The sequence below is a fragment of the Poecilia reticulata genome, chromosome 19 (assembly GCF_904066995.2).
Source record: "Poecilia reticulata chromosome 19, P_reticulata-male-v2, whole genome shotgun sequence".
Lineage (NCBI taxonomy): Eukaryota > Metazoa > Chordata > Actinopteri > Cyprinodontiformes > Poeciliidae > Poecilia > Poecilia reticulata.
Window position 1 is genome coordinate 7,601,818 of NC_088848.1, and position 22,090 is coordinate 7,623,907.

Genomic DNA, 22,090 nt, shown 5'->3' on the forward strand with positions numbered 1-22,090 from the left:
CCATTTGTCCCACTCTACTGGCTTTGGTCCAAACACAGTGCAAGAGTCTTTCCTCTGCCAACACTTGTCACAGTAAAACATGCATTACAGTTTAGGCCTCTGAAGGAGCAGGAGGATAAGGAGTGGCTAATGAGGAACATCATGCATGAGCACAGAACTTCCTTATTTCCCATAAGATTACCAATTACAGATTAATCTTCAGCCTTAACGGTTTAATGACAGGCGTTTTCCTTTATGACACGTGAGAAATAACCTTGTGACTCTGCAGTGGGACTGCCAGAGATCAGTGACATCAGTAAAGATGGTGAAAAATGTTTGTAGGACAAACCAGAGTGACTAATGGATGTTGATAGCAATCATTCTGGACAAATCTCAATATTCTGTATCACTATACAGCCAATTCCACCAAAAAAAAAAAACATCAAAAATATTGTTTTATTGTTAAACTGATTCTTTTACACACATAATAACATTTCTGTTATATCATTACTGTTTCATGGGTTGCATGCTGGATCAGCTGGTAGCAATGTTTTGTTTATATCTCTGAGCAGTTTGCATTCAATGGATATAGCTAACAAAAAACAAATGCAGATTTGTTTTAGATTTTTGCATCGATAAAACTGTCTGCTTAATCAGTCACCGATCACTTCCTGTTTCAATGGAATATAAATATGAAGTGACCAAACCTTTGAGCCATCAGCCACTCAACTTGAGCATCCAAATCTATCTAGTCAGAGATGGAAGACCTTAACATACGGGACATGAGTCTAAACCTCTGCCTTCATAATAAACAGACATACAGTTTTTAAACAACACCATAAAAAAATCCATCCTGACAAACTAAAAATAGGTATGCAAAATAAAACACTTCTTTGTTTTCTTTCCTCTTTGTCTTTTGTTGTGTTTACCTCTACCACCACTAAATACACCCGGAGTGAAACTGCCCGGAGAATCAAGTTGTCATTCTTCACAGTGGTCACTCCTTCTGATTCCAGCAGTTAGACTGAAACATTTTTATACCTTTTTGGCCGTGCCATTTCTCGGACACAAAGCGGCTCTATTTTCAGCACACAGGGCTGTGGTCTTCTGCAGTTTGTGGACTCAGATAAAGTGTGGTTGGAATTCCCTGTTGAGAAAGTAAATGTTGGGAAAAGAGGCCAATCTTTCAGTTGGGCTAACATTTACCTTCTTTCATTGCAAGATTCTTATCAAAAGATTGAGGTCCAGCCTGTAGAAAGAACCCAACAAAACCCGGCTTCATTGTCAGCATCCTAAGAACCTCCTCTGTCTTTTCTACGAGTAATTCAAGCTGGCTTGTAACGACACTAATCATTTCTGCATCTGACACAGAGGAAAAGGGTTTAATTCTGGAAACAAGGTGGAGTTGTACATAACACTGTGCGTAATCGGTGTTACAGAGCGGCATAACTAATTTCAGTGACAAAATGTAGAAAAGTTCAAAAGGTATAAATGCTTCCAAGGCATTGTGTAGATCAGTAGTTCTACTTGGGTCACAAATAAGTAAGCATGGGGTCTTGAGATTGTCTTTAGAAAATAGCCCATATTCCAAAAATAATACGAAGTGCATGCATCCCATAAAAAGTGTAACAGAAAAAAATATGCTGCTTATTTTGCAAGTGTACCACTTTTTAACTGTTATCAGAAAAAAAAATGCTTGACTGCTGAATAAAGAGTTGGGATTTCATATTTCTTGCATTTTTATTTTGTGGGGCAGCAGCTGGAAAGTTTGGGAACCGCTGGAGTTGATGTGCTTTTTAACATTTTTTGCTTGGCCGGATCACAAAGTCAGTATGCGTGTGTTTTTTTAATTTTTAATTTTATTTATTTTTTACAAGCAAAGTGTTGTTCAAAGGTGTCACTTTGGGGTACAAATTGAGCTTTAAACCTCTGAGAGGGTCTCTGTGAGCCATTTCTGATCTGCATTTCAACACAGCAGACTCCATAGTGGTAAAATATTGCCACTTAACTTTCAACAGAAACATTCTGTGCAAGACATAAGATAACAGGAAGCAAAATGAGTTCACTCACTTTAGAGCTCCCCCCACCAAGCTACGCCAAACTTGAAAACTAGCTAGACAGAGTAGGTGAACGTATCACTGAGATCACAGCAAAAAACACTCACACATCTGAAGATAAATATGCAGAGCAAACAACAAACAACATCAGTTTTCTCATATACAAAATATATTAACAGGACAACAATCACAACTTATTTCTCAGGTTTTCAAAAGGGAATGAGAAACAATAGTTTTACTTGGTTTAAGCATACATTCTTTGTCACATCATCAGAACAGGATTAAATAAAACTATGGAAATATGGAACGAGAAAATTCAATAACTTCTGTGTAATGAAAGAAAAAAAGTTTGAATATTGTATCTTAATGAGTGGCTTAATGAAAACATTGGATTTTTTTTACAGATACTATGGCAACGGTTGTTTTTCTTTGCACGGTTGACGACAGCGTGTAAGTATTTGTGGTAGGATGTGGTTGGTGTGCATCATTTCCGAGAGAATGGAGAGAAAAGTCTTTTCTCAAGGCATTTTCTCAATGCCTTGAGAAAAGATTCATAGTATTTGGTTTATTTTGTGTGTACCGCATTTTGCATAATTGTGAAGAGGAAGAAAAACGATTTTTATGTTAATTGCCTTCAAAAGTGCCCTGATTAGTAAAAAAACAGTCCACCTCTGTGGGATATAATATTGGCAATGGTTAGGCAGAGACATGATTGAACGCAGAACTTGTCAAGATACCAAAGGTACCTTTAGAGGAGCTGCACTAATCCACAGCTCAGGTGAAAAAATCTCTCAACAGGACATGTATTAGTCATGCACTCCAAAATCTGGCCTTCGAGGTTGAAAGAGAAGCACACAAAGTGAGATTGGCAGTTTGCCATAAATCATGCAAGGGACACTCAACAGGTGGAAGAAAGATATCTACTTACATGAGATGAAAATTGAACTTGGAAAATACCATGTATGGAGAAAATGCTACATTAATGAGTACGAAATGGAGTAAGACAGTTAGAATGATGAGGTCAGTCAAGTCAAATTCTAGACCTAACTATTTTCATTTGCTGTAGTATTAAGGTGGGACAGAGAGACGATGTGCTGCACATACGCAGAACGCCTGAGACTCAGCACCAACCCCATCACAGCCCCAGGGCCACAAAACCCTTCTGTGAGGCTCTAGAATGTGTAGAACAGGTGGTGAGTCCAGGACCTTTCATGCGTAACGACAGATGAACACCAGAGTGGTTATAGATAAAGTTGTGACAGAGATGACAGAAAAAGAAGAGTGTCAGTGATTTAGTAGGTTAGCATTTCTTTAAGAATTTGGATTTCAGACAGACTGGGCTGGTAAAGCGAGGACAAATGGAAAGGTTAATTCACCACCCCTGATTGTTGGTTTTAGAGCCTACCAGAATCATTCCTCCATCCTATTCAAAATACAACAATTATATCTGATAATTTTAGTATGTTTTCCCTGAAAAGAACACCATGGTACAGCCGATATGCGTTTTTGACTGCTTTATTAAAATAAAAATTAATAAAAGAGATTCTGCAGGAAGCAATATGACATCATGACAGGTTTGCCATGTAATGTTTTAATTCTAACCTCAAAAGTTAAATGTCTGTATGTAAAATGGGAAAAGAAACAATTGAGCAGATGACTAATAAATCTCGATGCGCTCAGTCTGACTCATGTAGCTAATCTCGGCTAAAAGTAAGATGATGTCACATAAGACAAATCCAATATAGTCTATTTTCAACACCAAACCGAGTCTATTTCATACTGACTAATGATTATTTTTTATTTATTTATTTATTTTATCAGGATTTGTACATTTGTAAAGCCACATTTGTGGAGTTTAGTATTAACAATTTACAGTATAAAGTAACTTGTGTAATGTTGAACTAAACATAGGCTTCTCATATAACAGATGTTTAACTTAAGATAAAATTTCATTTATATTATTTAAAGCTTGGTTTGGTTTGTAACTTCTCAAAAATATGTCACATGCCTCTACAGTGGGCATAAGCGTATGCCATGTTTGACTGTAAATTTTTACATTAACAGGAATACACTTCGTAATGTGTTTTTTAAATTAACCTCAGCAAACCATAATTTTCCTTCTGTTAAAACCATAATTTAAATTGTTTGTGTGGGGTTGCCCACAGTTTCCTATCAAACAGCATATCAATGTGTAAATATGTGCACATTTGTGAGCGTGAACGTGTGAATGCGGCTCCCATGCATGCGCTATGGATGTTCACAATGAGTAGAAGAACGCTACATAAAGCGAATCCTTTTACCATTTATGTTTAATTGCTTTGTGGCAGAAAAAGGAAAACATTCAAATCTGTATATGTCATTGTAGGCAATGTGGACTTAAAGTAAAAAACAGCATTGTATTCATTAACCTACCAACTTTTTTCTTTATATAGTTTTTAGTAAATCATTTTTACCTATAATTTTAATTTGCAGCAAAGCACTTGTGAGACTGGCACAAACCGATGCGCTGAAACAAAACAAACACCACCGTCCGTTCCTGCAGTTTTCACGTATGTTCCTCACTGGTGATTCTCACAAATTCCCCATTTTCAAAGCGGCCTTGCATAACGTAGCTCTGCCAAGTTGGTGACTTTAAAGACAGTGGACTTGGAGGAACCTGTGAGAGCACAACCATCTCATAAAGGAGATAATTCATATGTTTGTGTTTTGGCTCCTTTCAAACCAAACTGTAAACTCCCACTGCGAGCGTCAGAGCACATCTGTGGCTCACACAAAAAAAAATGGGTCGAAACTCTGGGTTTACGTGCAAACTTTAAATAAAATCCGCCTCCAACCCTCCACTTTAGCTACCCCTGGTTTAACCAAATCAGTGATTTAGGAACGAAAATACAGAAAGCAACTCTATGACAGAACAAACCCCAAGTATACAACACCGTACTGCGGGACTGGAAAACATGCTAACAGTTTACCAGATAGACCACCAAGGGAAACCAGTAAAAAAAAAAAGCTGCTGCTTTTTGAGGCATTTATACATAAATTGTGACTTTCCTTTGGAACATTTTAAAGCACTTTGATCTTTTAAGTCCTATTTGACAAATATGAAAATATCCTTTAACTCCCAGCAGAGCAATTTGGCATTTAGTCTCTGCTTAGTTTTCCCCACAAGAAGCAAAGTGATTCATTTTGCCACCACTCCCACTGACATTATCTGTCCATGTATGTTCTTAGCTTCTTTCAGGGTCTCCACATGACATCATAATGATCTCCTTTTGGGCAAGTTTTGAGGTTAATTTACAGCCTGGCGCTCTTTGTAGTACATTTGTTTTGACAGATATATGAGAAATTATGAGACTCCTCACCCTTTACTCTGTTTTAATTGTAGTTTTTTTTAAACTGAGTGGCAGGCATGGACCATTTCCTAAACTTTAATTCCCTCCTGCATTTTCAGATGTTGCTAAGTTTTCAAATATCTCAGCTATCCCAGCCAACAACTGAATAAAAAAAAAAAGTCACTCCCAGTCCCATCTGCGTGGTTTTATTTTATGATTTTTTTCCCCCCTGGTTGTCTATAGTATAGAAGTGTGAGGAATTACTTCCCCAGCAGCACTAATCCCCCGTTAATGGTCAGCAGAAGCAACAGACCCCAAGGGACTGAGAGCCAAGGATTTCAAAGAGAAATCCTTTTCCAGGTAAAAAAAAAATGAAGACATGTACAGGAAATTAAATTTGCTGTGTTCAGTCATCTGAGGTTCTTTAATGCTTAGGAGGAGAAAAAAAAACAAAAAAAAACTGAAAATGTGAAAGAATTCGATCCTGAACCTGGGATGATCATTACTGTCATTTCTTGCAGGACTAAATGACTGAAGCTGCCGGGAAGGTTTGTTTCTCTAAAAAAAAAACAAGCACAGCTCTCCCTGGTGGCCTACGGCTGAACCAACAGACCATAATTGAAGATTCTTCCAACTCAGATCAGAATTTGTCCTGCCTGCAATCTGGTGATTTTTTGCTTTGGATGGATGGGAGAAACTGAGGGGCAAATTCATCAAACCGTTTTGAGTGAGCTGCATGTATTAACAACCTCAGTTTGCTCATCCTTCAATTTTTTTAAACCTGAAATGTGCTCCGGCTCCGGGGGCAGTTTGCTAACATTTAAATGACACAATATGCATGCATGTAGAAAAAAAGTCTTTTCATATTTATGCATTTTTGGGTAAATTCTAGCTAAAACAAATGGCAGTTTTGTTTGAATTGCGCAGCTTATACAGAAAAAATATGGCCTGCTAAAAGCTGACAGGAAAGGTAGAATTGATCCTCTTTTCAAGTGAGATCTACGGGATATTTAAAAAATATATATTTTCAAGTCTATATTGTATTTTTTTTTCAATACATAATGCAGACTATGAAATATTGCAGTTGATGTGAAAGTTAATAAGCACAACCAAAACATTAATTAACATAAACAACTGATACACAAGATATGAGTCGATATACACATTTTCATCACAGTTTTATTATAACATATTTATTGGTATTTTAAGCTATTATTTTGCTGTATGACTGTTTAAATGGCAGTCATTCATTTCAACAATAATCCAATGTTCTACATTTTGCCTCAAGTAACGTTTTCAGAAAAACTACTTTGCACTTCATGAAAAAAAATGCTCTAGAGACGACGCTCTGGAGACGACGCTCTGGAGACGAAGCTCTGGAGACGAAGCTCTGGAGACGAAGCTCTGGAGACGAAGCTCTGGAGACGAAGCTCTGGAGACGACGCTCTGGAGACGAAGCTCTGGAGACGAAGCTCTGGAGACGAAGCTCTGGAGACGAAGCTCTGGAGACGAAGCTCTGGAGACGAAGCTCTGGAGACGAAGCTCTGGAGACGAAGCTCTGGAGACGAAGCTCTGGAGACGAAGCTCTGGAGACGAAGCTCTGGAGACGAAGCTCTGGAGACGAAGCTCTGGAGACGAAGCTCTGGAGACGACGCTCTGGAGACGAAGCTCTGGAGACGAAGCTCTGGAGACGACGCTCTGGAGACGACGCTCTGGAGACGACGCTCTGGAGACGACGCTCTGGAGACGAAGCTCTGGAGACGACGCTCTGGAGACGACGCTCTGGAGACGACGCTCTGGAGACGACGCTCTGGAGACGAAGCTCTGGAGACGAAGCTCTGGAGACGAAGCTCTGGAGACGACGCTCTGGAGACGACGCTCTGGAGACGACGCTCTGGAGACGACGCTCTGGAGACGACGCTCTGGAGACGACGCTCTGGAGACGAAGCTCTGGAGACGACGCTCTGGAGACGACGCTCTGGAGACGACGCTCTGGAGACGAAGCTCTGGAGACGACGCTCTGGAGACGACGCTCTGGACACGACGCTCTGGAGACGAAGCTCTCAGTTATTTTGGACTTGAGGGTAAAAATGGCGCAAGACGAGTATCTGATACGACAACAGCAGATTTTCTGAGGAAAGAAATTAAAATGGGTCAAATTGATCCCTACAAATTGAACTTGATGCCTCAGCATTTGTTTTGTTAAATCAGTTTGAAGAAATAAATCTCACAAATAAGAAGCGGTTCTTCTCATTTTATGAATTTCACAAGATATGAAATAATTCTGGACAAATTCAAGGTCATATTTCAAGAAAGTGTGTTAAATCTAAGCTCAAACTATACTTTTAAAAAGCAACTCCTCAATTTCATAACATATACATATCTGCATGATTCCAAGCTCTCTTACCGTTATTAATTTATTAATGTGCAAAGGTGAATGATATGCATCTAATTTTCATCATGCTACAAATAGCAATATTTCTCTCAGGATTGCCAACATTTTGATTGGTATTCTCCAGATTATTTGTTCTCCTCTTCCAATATTTATGCCCACCGTAATGGGTGACAGGTACTGCGAACTTCCATTGGTCAAACCAAAAAAATGTTGAAGCTTTAATCACCCAACCCCTTTAGCCAATTCATAATTCAGGGAACCGGATTGCGGAGCATTCAACTTTTTCCTGACCACGCTCCGCTAAATGAAATGGTGTGGAAAGTGTGAGGTCATTAACCTGTTACTGGTATGTTCCCTCCTAATATTGGGGATAATGCATACCAGCCAAGTGTGACAAAAAAGAGGGAGAGCTCACTCGCTCCCAGGTAGGTGCCGGCTCTTCGTTTCTGCAGGAAGATCACTCAGGAACATTAGGCTATGAAAAGTTAATATCTATTTTAATTAGGAGAAATATCCCTTTAAATCTGGAGGAAATTTCTGCTCTCATGCTTGTGGGGCTGTAGAGTAAGAGAGCAGACTTCCTGCTATTCTGCAGATCTGCAAATCCAATTTAAATAATAACAATAATATATTTTTATTCTGTTTTTCTCTCTCTTTTCATTTCCACGTGTCCTGGGATATTATTTCTGTACATCAGGAAACTTTCAAATCAGTTAAATTAATTTAAGAAAAAGATTATTGACTCAATTGGGAAATTAAAAGCTTAAAAAAAATAAAGTTTAAATTAAATGTTTTTTTTTGTAAATTATTTTAATGTCTAATTAAAATGTTGATTAATTATTATTCATTTTCACTGGAAAAAGATAGTGCTTACTTCCAGGAGTTCTTCTACCTCCACAAAATAGAGTAAAAAAAAAAAATTTTGTCTGGTTCTTAAAAGTTTAACAAATCGTTTAAAAACTACTGCTATTACTACATAACAGTGCAGTGTGTGTGTGTGTGTGTGTGTGTGTGTGTGTGTGTGTGTGTGTGTGTGTGTGTGTGTGTGTGTGTGTCTTTCTCCCTCTGTTTTCTCGAATAACCGAGAGGGAAGAACAAAATAAACGTTGTGATTATCAGCTGATCATCAACATTTTGCCAAGTTTGGGAACAAGCCAGGTCTTTGTGTCATCCTGCTTGCAACAAAATGTTAAAATAATAATTACGAGGAAGTCTGAAGAAGTTATCAAAAGATACATTTTTTTTTTCCATGAGGGATATGTCTGCTTTTAAAACATTGTCTAAATTAAGTAATGTTGAAAATCTATTTTTTGTTCAGATCTGGTGATTCAGTATGGCTTTATTATTATGTTGTAAATTGAAACTAAGCATTAAAGTATAATAACTACCAACTTTCAACAGATAATGCAACAAAATAATAATTTCTATAGATATTGATGAATTTTTTTATTTTACACTCCTAAATACTTAATTTTTTTCTGTACATGTCATGAATGACTGGATATATTTACAAGTCAGAATAGTAACTTTTTTTGTTTTGTTGCGTGTGTTTGTTTACGAGCCTTGCATTCATCTAAATAGACGTAATGTTTTCAGGACCCATCCAAATGAGGCCAGAACTCCAGACGCCTATTGATCCTTCAGCCTCTGCCGGATTTATTCCTCAGTCTATACAAATCTGCTTTTCCTGCGCATCCCCTTGTACCAGAAGGGTTAATGTATTATACAAAGTGTTCAGATTCAGGGATTAGATCCCACCCCCCCCTCCTCCAATTCCATCAGTCAATTCCCGGTGCTCTCCGGGGCATTCATCATTTTGACAGTTGCAGATAAGGCAATTATTTTCCTCAAGCAACTACAAAGTGTAGACAAGTGCTTCCGTGACAGTGTGTCTGTTTGAGAGAGGGGGGGGAACACAAATATTATTGCAGCGGTCGATGACAGCACATATCGCTTGCTGCAAAGTGAATATCCTCCGTAACACAACGGGAAACGGATGTTTGAAGTGTCCCAATTTCACATTTCGCCGTTGCTTTTCGTTTGCATGTGTGAATACTAACAGTTAAACTGATGCACACTTTCAGGAACGCAGTTAAGCTTTAACAGTTAATGTCATGCAGTTGTATTAATCTCAAGAACTGAAAGAGAAGAACTCCAACTCTTTTTGTTTTTCCCCCCCAAGTGTTGGTAGAATGGAGTAATTGAGTTTTGCTTTCCGATTTTTATTTCTGTGCCTGATTTTTATCTAAATTAATTTCTGAACGTATTTTTTAGAGATGTGTTTCTGGAGTCTTTGTTGAAGTCCGGTAAAAATCATTTTGATGGACTCTCTCTTCAGAGGCGTGGAGCAGCTTCTTCTCTCAGAGCCCCTGGGGGGCAGCAGAGGACCTTAGTTTTTTACAGCTGGAGCTGCTTACCGCTGACTTACACCACTGTCACTTTACAGCAAGACTCAAGTCAGGGAGTGTTTCAGGCTGCTGGTAAATCTTTCCCCGTGACACCGTAAAGTTTCTCTAACAAACAAACAGGCACAGACTTCAGAGGAGCTTGAACAGAGTTCAAATGTGCACAGAAAAGCCAGAGCTGACAGAAATGTTTTTGTTTAGATCCAGGTTTGGTGGAAGGCCGTCTCCAGTGGTATCTGTTATTTGCTCTGAAAACACAAATGAATTACCTGTGAGGTAGAGTTAATAAAGAAAAGGGGAAAAAAAATGAATTATTAAAACGATGCAGGTTCGTCCTTCATCAGTAACGTCTCAAAACTGTGCAGTAAGGGAGAGGATTTTGGAGAAATGTCCATTTAAATATTAGCAGAAGAACAATAAAGAAAAAATAGTTGATATGCTCAGCAATCTGGTTAGCATCTATAATTAATAGTTCAACCATTTACCCATTTATTGCTTTGCATCTTGTCATTTAAAAAGCGTACAAACATGTTCACTAAATACAGTTAAATTGCCAAATGTCTGTGAAATAATCAAGATATACATACTTTTTTTTCTTTTGCTGTGGCTATAGTTATGTTATCTCGTGAGGTTAGAGTTGTTGAAAATAACCAGACTTTCCCGTTCAAAATGTTTGCATCTTATGATTTTTTTGTTGTATTTTACAACCTCTATTGCAAAAAAAAATATCCTTTTGAGGAAAAATGGAGCTCATGATTAAACTGTTATTTTACCAATCAACTCATTCCACTGGATAACTATGTTTTTTTGTTTCTTTTGCTTCACATAAGTCATTTTAAAGTGTCTTTCAGAACTGAGGTGGTGTGTTTGTCGTAAGAAGTTTGTGAACTACTACATGAAAACAAATATTCAGAACAAATGTTCACAAAATCTAGTCAATAATTTTGTAACAAGCACACGTTTTGGTTTAAAAATGACAAAAGCAAAACAGAGGATCCCGTTTCATTTGGAAAGCAGAACAAAGCTTGGCTTCCTGAATCTGAACAACTGCATGACAACAACTAATTACAAACACAGAGTGACATTGATGCATTTAGTTTTATCCCATCAATTGTCATTGTTTCTAAGTGTGCCAACACTAGCATGCAAGAATAGGCTTGTGTAAAGTGGGCCTTTCTGTCAATGTTTTTTTTTTTTAATATAATAATAATAATCTATTCAAATATCCAGCACTCTAACATCCGACTTTAAGTTTCGGTAAACTCAGTTTGCATTAGGTTGAAAGGTCTAAATCAAAAACAGAGATTTCTGTAGTGAAATCTGTTGTGTGTGAAACAAACAAAACTGAAATGTTTTTTTTTTAACATAAATCCTTCACGTAAATCAAGAGTCGCCTCCTGGCCTGCGACCCGTTCTGATTTAGTCTGCTTGTTCCTGGGACAAGCATGCTTTGGCCACATCCTTAAGATTTAAACAACTCAGCAAAAAGATTCACTCCTCACTCTCAAATACCTTTTTAAACTTATTCTAAGCGCGTCTGCCAGATTTCGAGACACATTCTGGCTGAACTTCAGTGTGAAGAGAGCAGCGAGATGAGAAGAGGAGGAGGATGACGTAAGGCCGAGCTCAGATCTGTCATCGGATCAAAGAGGGGAAACTTGTTCTCCCATCGCTGTCAGCACCTTTTAATGACCAAGGTGTGCCTCCCTAAAAAAAGAAACTTTCCCATCCAGAGTGTCTGATATAGATTCAAGGCCTAATCATTAACTTGCATGTAATTTGTGTGGAGAAAAACACTGAGAGCTGACATTATGCAGACATATTTTGGCAAAAGCTGCTCATGAGAAGCTTTGACACCAAGAATGAAACAAAAATGTAATTTATGGTTAAATTTGATTGGTCTAAAGCAACTCTGTTAGTTAATATGTCGTTACTATGGAGCGTTGCAGAAAATGAGAATAAACAAAAGTTAAACTGTGAGGAACGAGCATCAGAAAAAGGCGACGATTTCTGATCGTCAAACATCTTTTAAAATGTTTGACTGCTTTTTAAGCTGTTGCTGCTCCCCGTCATCCAAAGACAGTAAATACATCTTCATTCTGCAAGTAAGTAAAGTGCACAGCACTGGTAAGAACGCACAAGGAGAAATTAAAGCATGACAGGAAAGAAGCTAAACATGTTTCTTCTTCAAACAGTACAAACAGTGATTAGAAGACCTACAAAGGCTTCATGTGACCGTCTGAGCTGAGCTACCGCCACAATAAATCACACACGGAAAGAAGGCCAAGGCCTTTATGGGGAGTGCCTCCCATATATTGACTTCACATCATAGCAGTCCTCGTCTTGTAGGCCGCATTATAAATCCTGTTTCGAAAAGATATACGATATGTTTGAAGTGGAAGAGCTGCCTCTACTTTCCTGACTAAATTGTATCAGAATTAAAAAACAAACGAAAAAAAAAAACAAAAAAACTTGCAACTAACCAAGCAGTTTGTCCGTAATCCTCGCAACACTTGAAAAATAACTTACCTCTTATTTTGTTTGAGTGTCATTCCTTCCTGTGTGTGTCTGACAGGATGTGCGATGCGTTTAATGAATTAGGCAGCTTGTGCAGACTTCTGTAGGGTTGAAGAAGTGGTTTCAAAGACACAGAGAGAGAGAGAGAAAAAGAGGGAAAAGGGATCAGTTAACAGATGAGAAGCGGAGAATTCAAGCTGAACCAGGGATCGTCCCCCTTAAAACTGTCCCCCCCAAAAACAAGTTTCCCTCCCAGACAAAGCTCTGATTCTTTCAGTTAAAAACAAGTCAGTACTCTCAAAATGTACTTTTTTTTTAAGGTGGAGACAATAATTTAGGTTCATATTCTCTACAAAAGAAGGAAACTAATTCAATATTGTTTTGCTTTTTTTTAAGAAGATCATCTTACCTGAGCTTTTAGAAATTAAATAAAAGTCAAATCAACAAAAAATAATGACATATTTCCCATAGAGTAATAAAACAGCATGAGAAGACGCCTTCTGTAGAGAGATTTACTGTTACAGAAACATAAAGAAAAACATTTACATAGACAATGTAAGAAAATATTTATAGAAATCTGCTGATTTTTGAAACAAACTTTAATTTTGGCTCCATCTTTCATTAATAAATCCTTACAAAGTGGCATATGAGTTGGGGATTGTTGTTTTAAATTCAAATATACTTCGTTCATACAGTTTGAAACAACAGAAGTGTTAAAGGGTCAAGATCTTTCCAATTTTTCAATGAAATTATTTGCATGGATCACTTTTAACACAGCCAAAAGTAACACATGGTGCAGCACAAAATGTTGTGGGAAAGAAAAGAAATAAATTAAAGAATTAAAAAAGAATGTGAACTAATTTAGCAAAACACAAAGATTTAACAACCAAAATATGTTTTATTATAAATGTAGAACTAAAAAAAATGCAACCGCAGGTGTGAGGAAACACCAGTGACCAATATAAACAAAAAACAACTTTTTTTTAAAGATAAAATCTATAATTGTGTAAAAAAAAATCCAACACATTAGGATCAAAATAAAAATGCTATAGAACAAAACCAAATACATTTACAGTTAAATTTGATGGACAGACAAAGAAGTAAAGTGAAAAATATGGATGAAAATAAGTCAGAATGAGTAAAATAAAAATATGATTAAATAAAAGTACTTTTTTTAAAACCATAAGCTGCTCTGGTCTTCAGGGAAGATGTTCTGTTTTTATTTTTTCTTTAATTATGTAAAGGACCTTGAAATGCATTGCTGCTGAAATGTGCTATACAAATAAAATTTGATTGATTAATTGATGATTATTAATTTAATGAAAGCTGACCATGAGCTTTAGGTTTTACTTAAGGTTCTAATAAAAGACCCTTCTCAGACGACCTGATGGATCCCAAGTGCTTGTAAAGTAAGGAAGTCAGAATAACTGGTTGAGTTAAAAGTGTTAATTGTTTAAAAAAAAAACAATAAAAAAGCTCCTTGAACTGGTTTCTAAAATGCACAGGTGTGCAGAAAGTTTTAAGTCGATCTAATGTGGACTTGCTTTCTGGGCCTCGTCAGCATTCTTGCAGCTGACTTTTATAGCATCTGTAAAGAAACTGTGTTCTTCTCAGAATGATCAAGCAGAGCACTGCAGCAATTAATCTGCTGCGCTTTTTAAAGCCACGGATAACCTTTAGATTGACTGAAGAACATTCGCTCTGGAAATGTCCTACAGTTGAATGAAGCATTTTTTTAAAAAATGTTATGTAAAACTAAAACATTTTGATTAAATATAACACAAGTAATATTAGATCTCACAGCCATTATCCAAACCAGTTGAGGGAGTTTGTCTCTTTGGGAGTAAAAAGCAACATTTCAGTTTGGTCTTGACTAACATGAAGGAAAATTTCTGCCATCTGTGAATAATACTTGAAATCCAATAGTGAAACTCAATCAACTGGTATTTAGACACGAAAGAAACCAACTCTGAAAATGAATTTAATGGAATCCAGTAACTTGATGACACCACCCAGTGGCAGCTCATAAACATGTGGGACATATGGGACCCAGAAAACAACCTATAAATAATAAAACACTGGCCACACTTTTGCTTATATCTGACTTTTGTCTCAATGGGATCATAAAGTGTCCAGCATTGCCTTATTATGTATGTAACACTGACATATTCACAATTTTGTCTCAAAATAAGCCAGACTGCTACTTATCTTTGGCATTATTTTGACAAAAAATAAATAAATCCTTCCTCCCAGCTGCTGTTAGACCATCACTGATCCCAACAAAATCAATAAGCGTTTACATCCCTGCCAGCATTTACACAGTTTTTCTCATTTCAAATAACATTTCTGTTTTTATTTGCACCACTCTGTTGTTTGAACAGATTTGTCACTTATTGTAAATGTTTGTTTGGGTTTTTTTTTCTTAATGGACTGAAGTACACTATCTTTAATAACTGCACAATGCTTTTGCTGTAATTTTGCATTACTGTGAAATATGTTATTCTTAATTCTGTTTTTATATATTGTCTGTAACTTTGCTGCTGCAGCGGCATTTCACCCCTCTCTGCTTTTATTCTACTCTACTCTATTCCAAACCTCATGCAAGCCATTCATATCGTACATGTGTGCTAGTGCTACAGCACTGATGCTAACAGTTCTAAAAAATGCATAAAATGATCCATTGCAACACATGGAACACTGGGAAGATGCTGTGTCAGTTTAACTCGCCTAAGAATGCTGAATGCTTGAAATACAAAGTGAAACTGGCAGCTTGTTGCACTTCATGAATAATGTGGCAAACCTTTATTGTCAGATTATGGCCAGATGATCCTTAAATGTTTAGAGGAAAAACCTTTGATCCTAATTTACGGACACTGTTCTGAGGAAGAGCGCATTAAAAATGACATGCATACTTCAAAGACATGACAGGACTTTGTGTTAGTGCTGTTTCTGCGCTATGATTGGATCTTAAATCAGTTTCAAATATTCAAGTGGTGATTTATCTAATTAAAAACAAAGTTTTGGGGGACAAAAATAATAAACATTGGATTCATCAACGTTACTTCTCAAAATATTAGAAGACCCATCTCAGAAGTTTTTGTTTCACCAAGACTGTTGAAGAAAGAGCTTTCCGGCTGTATTACTGTCTGTGGAGGAACACATTGATATATATAAAAAAAGAACAAATCCTGCAGGTTCCTGGTTATTCTTCAAGTCCTCACAGCTCAACTCTGTGTGTCATTTGTCAGACAGGAACACTCTGGCAATTAATGCCTCTAAATTGTCTTTGCATAAGGGAACATATTTACATTTCCACTGCATGAATGGCGCAGAAACTATTATTGTGTCTAGAGTGACTTATTGTAAGTTTACAGCCAGCGATTTGGAACACAAACACACCCATCCAGACAGAGCCACACACTCACACATCAATACACACAGGCACACATACATATATAAATAAATACACACACACACACGCACACACATGCATCCTTCAGAACCATTGATTCCGTTTTGAATAGTGTATTTTCTCCTCAGTCTAGATAGTCTTGCCACTGCCCGTGCCGTTAGTGCGCCAGGCATTTTCAAACTCTTTACATCCATTACATTCCACTAGGTAAATACCTAATGCTGGAAACATTTGTCAATGTATGCGCCTGGCTGAACAGAATAGATTATTGAGGGGGGGCTGAGCAAAACACACTGCATTTCTAAGCAGCAGCATGCCTGTGACATATTAAAAACTTTACACCAGAGTCTGAGGAGGTTTTTTTTTCACCCCTGCAACAAAGTTTGAATTATTTCAGGAGGATAAAGCTTATAAACAAAGAGAGATGTTCACTGGGATAAGTGGGGATGACACCATTTTCACAGCATCAACATGTCATTCCAACATCTTTATTTCCTTTGACTTTAAATGTGAGCGAATTTAAAGAATATTACTTAACTTTCTATAATAAATATGTTAAAGTAAAACTCCTTAAGAGAGGTTTCAGGGATTCAATATCATAGTTTATCACAAGAATATGCCCGATATTCATTTTCTGTATAATGAATACATGTTGTGTGCAATTGCTTTAAGTGAGGTTTTTATTGTGCATTGCTTTTTGTATCTGTATGATGATAGATGTCATTATCTGTTGATTTAGAACCACTGCAGCATCTGTTTAAGCTCTAAATGAGAGAGACTGAAAAGGGTAGACTTCAGAAGATTGCCTTATTCTCATTATTTTATGCAAACATTTAGATGTTCACCATCAGTTTTGGTAATTGGAAGCTAAACAAATATGCAAATATGGTTATTTAAGGCAGTGTAACGGCTTAATGTTCTAAAACAACATGTTTGCTCTACTGTCTGGTAAAACACTGGCAGAAATTTTCTCTTTAATTTTGAATTAATATACTTCTTTCAGCAAATCTAAAAATTAACTGTAATGTTATCAAGTTTTTGTTGTAAAAAAAAATACAGAAGGCACTGGACAATTATTACCAATACATTACAGTTAGTTTAACTATAAACATTGAATCCTGGGGTCATTATTATTTACTTCCCTTTTAATGATAATGAATATGAATTGCATGTGCTCCTAATACTTAATTTATTCATATAATTTCCTCAAACTGTCATTTTCTTGGATTCATTTTTCCATTGAAATACATTAGTTGCCTTAAACTATATCTACATTTTAAAATACCTGTTAGAAAAAAAATTTTTCCAATGAAAGTGAGGTTGGCAGATAAAAAAAGTTAATTAATCCTTGAACAATAAATTATTATTATTATTATTATTATTATTATTATTATTATTAAACAATTCTGAAAGTTGTTTATTGGGTGCAAAAACATTTTTTTAATCATATCCAGTATGTTAGGCTGTTGTAGTCTTGTAAACATAACAACAAAAAAAACCCATGAGACTTTGAATGTATATTTGAGAAAGATAGCACACTAAAATAGCATTTATCACTTTTACCATTTTTAAACTACGCTCCGTTTTTTTTTTTTTTTACATGCATTTGACATTCATCTGTGTGAATTTTTCCAAAAATATTTACTTGATACGGACAGTTATTATGGCAAATAAAGGGGGATTGGTTGTAGAAAATGTTTTCTCAAAACTAAAGAAAGCATGGAGGTAGACATTTGAAGCGTATTCCATGTGAAAGCCAAGTTTATCGGGATTTTCAAGCAGGAAAATTCCCGTTGAGGTTTGCCACCCTAATACTTATCAGTTGTAATTGAGAAAAAATGGAACACTAACATCAGCCATAAATATGGATATAAATCTTAGGTATGTCTAAAATACTGAGTACGAGAGAAGACATTGTCTGCTTAAAGTTTCCAGCAGTTTTCCCCCAAAAATTATATCATTAGTGCTGTTCGTGAAAGCAATGACATGAGTCGTCTCTTCTTTGGTATTCCAAGTATCTCTTTCCGAAGTGTGTTTGTTGTGGAATATTAAATATTATATTCTTTAAACCATGTTTTACACATTTTCTGGACTTTGTCATCTTGTTCTCCATACTGTCAAATCCATAACAAATTATTTTTTTCTCTTGCCCTTTGATGAAATAAACAAAGGCTCAGAAATAAAAAAAAAATAAAAAAGTCATCTTTTCATCCCTCTTGTGTAGCCTTCAGAAGACAGAGCGTGGCTCATCTTTGAGAGTTGTGAAACATATTTCCATAGATTTGTTTCAGGTCATTTAGATTTTTTTTTTCTTTTCCCAGCACACCATACTTCTCTGCCTTTCAGTCTTTGATCCTCACTAATTAACAGAGAATAGGAATCTTGTGGCAGGACCATCTTCAGAAAACATACACAATAAAGAAGCTGTGGCTAAGACCAGACAGGGTGATATCGGGTCCCTTATTTGGGAGGCATTTCCATTCATTCCTTCAATATTCCATTCCTGGTTCTGCTTCAGGGGTTTGTCTTTTGTGGAGCGCTGAATGGGAAAGCGAGGGAGCGTCTCTGGCTTCCGTTAATTAGAGCTTTATGCAAGCTTCCGCTTCTTGAAGAGTCAAAGTTTAAGCAGTGGGAGAAAAAGAAAAAGAAACCCTCTGTTGTTGCTTCAAACTCTCTTGTCCACTGCAACTTCAAAGACGCTAAAAGGTAGAGCTGATTGCTGGGTTTGCGTGTCAGGTGGAAATCCTGAAAAGGAGAAAGTTTCTATATTCTTTTTACGGAGTAAGGCAGGTTCAGAAGCCTCCCTTTTTCAACCAAGATTCTTTGGACATTCTGCAATGATTTTCTAGAGACGGACTGAGCCTAAACGGAACAGAATTTTCAGCTCTGACCGACTTACTGGTTGGAAATTAAAAAATCCAATTTCCTTTCTCGTTGGTGAATGCAACAAAATACTGACAGTTTGCTGAAACAACACCACTCTTTGGTGTGGAGTTTGTTATTGCAAGAGGAAGAGAGAGGCTTTCAGCAGACAACAGGAAGGCTGATTGCGGAAGATGAAAGGTGCTTGGTTTTATCGTTTTGAGTGTTAAGCCTCTAACTGTCATGGTACCAACAGAATTGGGAAATGTTGGCTTTTTAGAAATCTCATAGGTAAGGTAAGGTTGTCCAGACATCACATTTTAACATCATAGTCACTAACTTTGCTAATCACCAACATAAGATGCTAAAGACATAGTTAAATCATTTTTTGCAGTGACTCCTTCCACAGATATGCATTAGCTAAACCTATGCTGATTGTTAATCTATAAAAATATATTTTTAAATGCTGTTCTTATATCTTTACATGCTATATAGTTTTTAAGGAGAGACTGGAATCTATAAACTGGAATCGGCAGGTTAAAGCTTTCCAAAATAGAAATCAGTGCATCTGAATAGTCCTATATTTCAAGTAGAGCTCAAGGTGATGGCTCATTCAAGGAACTATTAGATACATAGCGATTTTGCAGAAATACATGCAAGTTCTACACATGAAATGACCAACTGTTTGTGCAAGCTTAAATGAAGCACAAGAAAAAACAGAGAAAAAAAGAAGTCCTGGGGTTTGTTATGACGTGTTGCTATGGGTGTTCTTTTAAACCTTTACATTTCCCTTTGCCTCATTAGTTAACACACTTTCTTAGTTTTGAACAATACCTTAGCTTGAGGTCTCCCAGCAGAAATCCCCCCGCTCCGTCGATACTTCCAGGGCCTGCAGCAGAGTTTCAGAGAGAAGGCCTCCCCCCCCCCTGTCCTAACAGCTTTAATACTTGTAATTATCTCTTGCTGGGGGAGGCTGGAAATTGGATTAGGGTGGTGAGTCTCAGCTGAATGAATTACCTCCATCTCCCCACTTGGTGGGCCACACGCTGATAAAGTGCGGAAAAACGGATTTGGATTCAGCCTTAGCATTCATGGCTTCCTTGTGGAAAAATGAAATTTTCCAACAGAAGGGGCCAGCGTGCCAGCAGTATCTGTCCACAGCATGTTTCATCTGCTCCTGCTCTTCTGGAAATGCAATTACCTGCGTTATCGGGGCCTAAATGGTGACAGTTTGGCAGGGGAGCTGTTACACCTGCCAAAGGCATCCTTCCACGCTGTTTTTTGTTGCATTCAGTTTTCTTTCAGTGTGAAATTAGTTCTCCTCATTTCCACCTGTCAGAAGTAAAACAATTTCTGGATTTGCTTACAGGTAGAATACGGCAGCTTGAGACTGAAGATGGAGGTACACATGCCTAATTTTATTATCAAATTAGATTTTTATCCCCAATTTCCTCAAGATTTTGCTCTTGTCAGAGGAGACCAAAACTCTTCTGACCACCACAGTGATGTATGGTGGCAGCACCATGCTGTGGAAATGCGTTTCATCAGCAGACACAGTGAAGCCACTTGTAGTTACTGGGATGATGGATGGAGAGAACTAGATGAAGAACAACAGCTCTAAAACACCTGACAGTGAGGTTTAGATGATTTTACGTGGTTCTTTAGGTCATCCACAGTGTCTATGTAGTGAACCAAAATAAATCAGTGTTTCTAGATAAATCACATCAATTTCTTTTATTGAATTTCAGTATGGATAGATGAATAGATTGGCACAAATGAAAAAAGAAATAACTGCTTACATTTCTCTCTTTTCCTCTCCAAGTTGCAAACTATGCAATTTTTTTAGTTCCCATAAATGTGGAACCTTTTGTTCAGGATATTGTGTTCATGCTCTCTGTAGAAAAAGTTTGATGTTCTGAAAGCTAAAATTAGATGGGGGGGAAAAAAAGTGTTTCTTTGATTTTGCAAAAATAAATAAATAATATTATAGTCATTGCCACAGCACTTAAGACGTCTGTCTTCCAACCTTCATACAGGTTTTGTTTTTATTTAAGGAAAATATGATTGTTTTGATCGCAACGCCTGCTGATCCTGCTCCACAGCAGATTGATGTGCCTAGTCAAAGTCTATACTGTACTTGAAAATAAGATAAACCTGGAAAAACATTCTTCACAGATGCTTTTAATTTGAACACTGTTCTAAAAAGTACTAACTAATGGTTCCTGGATACATCACAAAAAACCCAAAGAGAATATTTTGACATCAGTGGTTTTATGTGACAGAATGTAAAATAAATCCAAATGCCATAAAGATTTTCCAAGGGATGTATACGTATTTATGCAAATGTTTGGTGAAAAAAAAATTTGAGAAAAGTGAAATATTTTTAGGGAAAAAGTTTAGGCTGAAAGAAGTGAAAACAAATTAGAGAAAAACAAATCGATCAAGGGGCAACACTGTTTTGTTTCTGTACTGTCAGGATGTCTTTCACATGAATCGCTGAACATAAATCAAAGATTGATACTAAATTATTTACCGACATCAACTCGTCTAATGCTCTACATGTGTTGTTTCTCTCAGAGGCGAAAAAAGGTTTGAGCTATTAAATCAATGTGTGGGGCGGCCTGCCACTGTGCACCTCTAATACGACACAGTGGGTAATTAAACTTCTGGAATTTATTGTATTTTCTCCGACAAAAAAAGACAAAAAGACATTTCCCACACTTTTCAGGTCTCCGGGTATATTTGCCAGTCAAATCCCTTAAAATGATCAGAAAGCATGAAACACTTGCCTACATTTTCAGTCCAAATGAAGCCAAAATTACCTCAGACTGAGCTGAACCAAACAGATGAAGCTTTGAGAAGTTAAAGACTTTCACTTGAGCTGGAATGAGGCCAACTTTGTTTTCCCGTTGTTCATTAGGCAGAGGTTTAATTTCGGTTTCATATTTAATTTCCCGCTGTGTCATTGTGAGGAAGTCAGATCAAACGGAGGACAAACTGGCCCTACAAAAGCAGCACTCTCAAACAGAAACCCCCCCTTGTCGTTTCCACTTCCCATTCTTTTAACCCCCTACCGAGGACAATCCTGGAAGGTAGATAAAAAGAACAACAAAAGATAATTAAATCTAAAAAAG

General features: G+C 37.0%; 1 long non-coding RNA gene across 1 annotated transcript in view; it reads right to left on the reverse strand.

Moving 5' to 3' along the window:
- The window catches only part of LOC103481444 (uncharacterized), a 120,582-nt gene that overhangs the window by 16,859 nt on the left and 81,633 nt on the right, over nucleotides 1-22,090 (reverse strand). The window contains exon 4 of the long non-coding RNA XR_014084963.1: nucleotides 12,695-12,783. This is a non-coding gene — a long non-coding RNA (uncharacterized LOC103481444). The remainder of the gene's footprint in view (nucleotides 1-12,694; nucleotides 12,784-22,090) is intronic.